The sequence below is a fragment of the Myotis yumanensis genome, unplaced genomic scaffold (genome assembly GCF_028538775.1).
Source record: "Myotis yumanensis isolate MYYU_CA2020_CCGP unplaced genomic scaffold, mMyoYum1.0.hap1 SCAF_3, whole genome shotgun sequence".
NCBI classification, from domain to species: domain Eukaryota; kingdom Metazoa; phylum Chordata; class Mammalia; order Chiroptera; family Vespertilionidae; genus Myotis; species Myotis yumanensis.
This window is the reverse complement of record NW_027223754.1, coordinates 49,872,449-49,876,317: the sequence shown is the minus strand read 5'-3', so window position 1 is coordinate 49,876,317 and position 3,869 is coordinate 49,872,449.

The following is a 3,869-nucleotide window of genomic DNA, read 5'->3' as shown; positions in this document are numbered from 1 at the left end:
CTGAGACTACAGCAGAAGAGTTGCTATGTAGAAGACACCCCTTTGAAGCAGGACTTACTTCAGTGGGGCTTTGTGCTCACTGAATCTGCCCCTTGAGTGTGTCACTCATGAATGAGTAGAGTTGCAATATGGTGTGGTCTGAAGTTGTCCACCAGGAGCACTGGTTCTGAGCCCCCTCCCACCCCCCACTGGAGGTGCAAAGTCAGCCACTGCCTGTGCCCTGCCTGGGGCAAATTGTCAGGACCTATAGAGTGATCTGAAGATGTCTGCTACTTGTGTTGGGCTTGGAAGTGCCATGAGAGGACTAACTGTGAAGCATGGCAGGCTGCTGTTTGTGCCAAGCCCTGAGTGGCATGGGGCACTCTGATGCCAGCTGCTACTTGTTTGAGAGATTTTAGGAAAGTCTGAAGCCTGAGCCAGGACAGGTCATTCATATGGAAAAGCTACTGCAAAAAGCTTGGTGGGTCTGCAAATTGGGTGGGGCAGGATCTCAGGGAATCACCAGGGTGGAGAAAACAGTGTGAGCCAGGTTGATTGAGACTCAGTCATCTCTGTGGCGGGGGAGGTTCAGCATAGAAATAAGGACTGCTTTGAGCACCCCTGTTTGGAAGAAAGCTGCCCTGAGTTCTTGCTCCAATGCCAGACAATTCAATTTATCTCTGTATGTCTCTGGGCCCCCCGCCCCCAAGCTGCTGCTCCAGAGCTGGAACTCAGCAGGAGCAAGTCCAAGTAAGACCGTGTGCAGACTCTTTAAGAGGAACCGTCTGGCTCTCCAGCAGCCTCACTCATCTACAATCCCCATTAGTTTTTATAGCCTGAAGTTATGGGGGAGGGGGGCTTCCCTTCACAGCACTGGAACCTTGGGCTGAGAGGTCTGGTGTGGGGCTCCGACCCCTTTCTCCTCATGGGAGGCCTCCACAGCCTAGATATCTCTCCTGATTTAAAAAAAAATGCTATATATGGGTGTCAGACCAGCCCGTTTTGTGCCTCGGCCCCTCCTGTCAGTTTTGATATGATTTCTTCTTTATGTCTTTAGTTGGGCTTCAATTCAGCCAAATCCAGGTGGCTCTAAATGATGGTTGTTCTGTATTTTAGTTGTAATTTTGATGTGGTTGAAGGAGACAGTGAGTACCGCATTTACCTACACCACTATCTTGGTTCTTCTGGTTTATACTTTCCATCATGGGGGAAAAATTGAGAGTACAGATGGGACTTAATCAAGAAAAGGTATTTAATCATTAAATCTAATTATTTTTATTGTGTCAACGTGTTGTTTTTTTTAAAATATTTGATTTAAACTGCATCTGCCCCATTTTTCATGTGATATATTAAATGAAAAAAATAAGACTGCACTTACAATAGTTAGTTTTTCCATATATGCAACAAAATTTATTCTGATACTAGTATAGTATTTTAAATTCTTTAAAAAAAAGTTATACACAGTTTTTTTTCTATTAATTGGCTGATATGGTAATTATGTATATTTACTTAATAAATTACAAAGGAGTGAAATATATTTTGGTACTATACTCTTCAGTTATAATTTATTTACTAGTAAGTTGGAATCTTTTATTTCTATCATCACAGATATAATGCTATTTTGTGAAAGCTATGTTGAAATGAATAATTAATTCTTTCCTTTAAAAGTTCCTTTTTGATTCTAATTTAAATAGCTTATTAAGTAAAAGCATAGATCTTCAGTAATAATATGATTATGTGATTTTTCCCTCAATAAAATGAACACTTTTTGTGCTTATCTTTTTAAGTATAATCTAAGCCACAAAAATTCTTTTGGTCTTACAATTGGGTTTTTTAAAAAGAAAACCCAAACTCTGCATTTAATATATTTCCTATAAGATGATTTAGATAATCCTTACATTTTCAATATCTAAAAGCCATTAGTATCTTTTAAATATCCTAAAATGCTCCACTGGGTAAACAATAGAGGAATTTGCATGGCCAGCAAATTTAAACTGGTGCACCAAGACTTATCTTTTGTGTCTGCAGATATAAGAGAGCTGAAGAAGCAAACTATGTTTCCTTTCAGCATGGTTTTTAGGTTATGATATGTGTATGCATGTTTGTGTTATGCAAGTTTCACAGGAGTGGTTGCTTGTTCCACTCTGTTTCTGCTTCCTTTTTCTTTTATATTTTGTAAGCCGTCGTGAACATTTTCATTATAAGCTGCACATGCAAGAACATGCTGAAAGTTTGAAGGAAGGGGCAGCACAATTTTTCAGCAGGTCTTTTATCCCTTTAATCACTCACAGAAACTAATGCTAAGATTTAAGAGATAGAATCTTCATCTTCGCTGGTCATGTTCTCAAGGCAGACTGAGGCTCACTAACGTTGCAGTGGAGGTCTAGACCTTGTTCACTGGATATGTGCTTGTTATGTGATTTATGGGATGCTAAGCAAAATCTCAGCGATATCTACTCATCATCACATTTCATTGTCAAATATTCTAATATTTCAAACAATAGTTTGAGTCCAGAAAGAAAATTGACAAGGTTTTCAGTGAGTAAATATAGTCAATGCATGTCTGTTGTAAAGAGAGATTTTTGAAAATCTCTTTTATCCTTTTCACAAATAATGTATAACTAGGTGCCATGTAACTGAGATAAAAACAAAACCATGTGAAATATTGGCTGTGCATTAGCCTTGCGATTCTCTGTTTTGCCTAGTTTGATACATTTCCAGTATGTCACAGCAAGATTATTTTTACATACTTCCTTGGAGTAATTATTTATTTGCACGTCTTATTTTCTCTACTACTTACTAAAAGGAGAAATGCTTATAATATTTAAGTATCCAAAATATCCCTTATTATATAACTCTGGATCATTATTTGTTTTACTTTATACTTTACGTGGATTATGATTCAGTGTATAAAATTTAGGTCTTTTTTCCCCTCTGTTTTATATTCCAGTGCCCTACTTGCTATGTACTATTTTGGTTTTCCTTTTTCTTGGTGTTTTGCTTAATGTAGAGCCTATTTTTATTACAAGATTTATATGATGATCTGAAAGTCCTTATGGAAATTGAAAAATCACTTATTGGAAGCATGGTTTTTCTACTTTATTTTATTCATGTGTGTACTAGTAAAACTAAAATCTTGAAAAGTTAGTAATTTTATTTTTTATTTAATTTTATTGTTTTGAGTACTCTTGAGGCCTAAAATAATACTTAAAGAAATAATATAAAAGGTATCATGTACAAGTGAAAGTTGCATTACATATTATGCAAGAATAATTTATTTGTGTGCTTCTTTCCTCTATACTTTTCTGGTATTTTTATTCCCCAAACCTCCTAAAATTAGTTAAGTTTGAGTTACAAATGACTATTCATTTGTATAATTGATTTTTAAAACAACACTAAACTATGAAATATGTAAGCTGACAATTTCAATAATCACTCAATGATTTTACTTTGAAATAGCCACCTAAGAAGAGTCACCTCAGTTCAGTTGTTGCTGTTTTTTTAATCCTCACCCAAGGATACTTGTCCATCAATTTTTAGAAAGAGTGGAAGGGAGAGGGAAAGATAGAGAGAAACATCGATGTGAGAGAGACACATCAGTTGATTGCCTCCTGCACACACTCTGATCATGGCCAGGGAACCTGCAACCAGGGTATGTGCCCTTGATCTGCATCAAACCTGGGACCCTTCAGTCCGTGGACCGATGCTCTATCCACTGAGCAAAACCGGCTAGGACAGTTCTGTGTTTCTTGATTGCAAGCCTTTTTCTACTTCCGCACTTAAATTTCCTGTTACCCTCACTTTTCATTCTCAAGAATGTAACCTAGGAATGTTCTTTTACCTCCTATACACTCACAGGTACAAGATGGGGCCATTGGTGGTAAAATGGA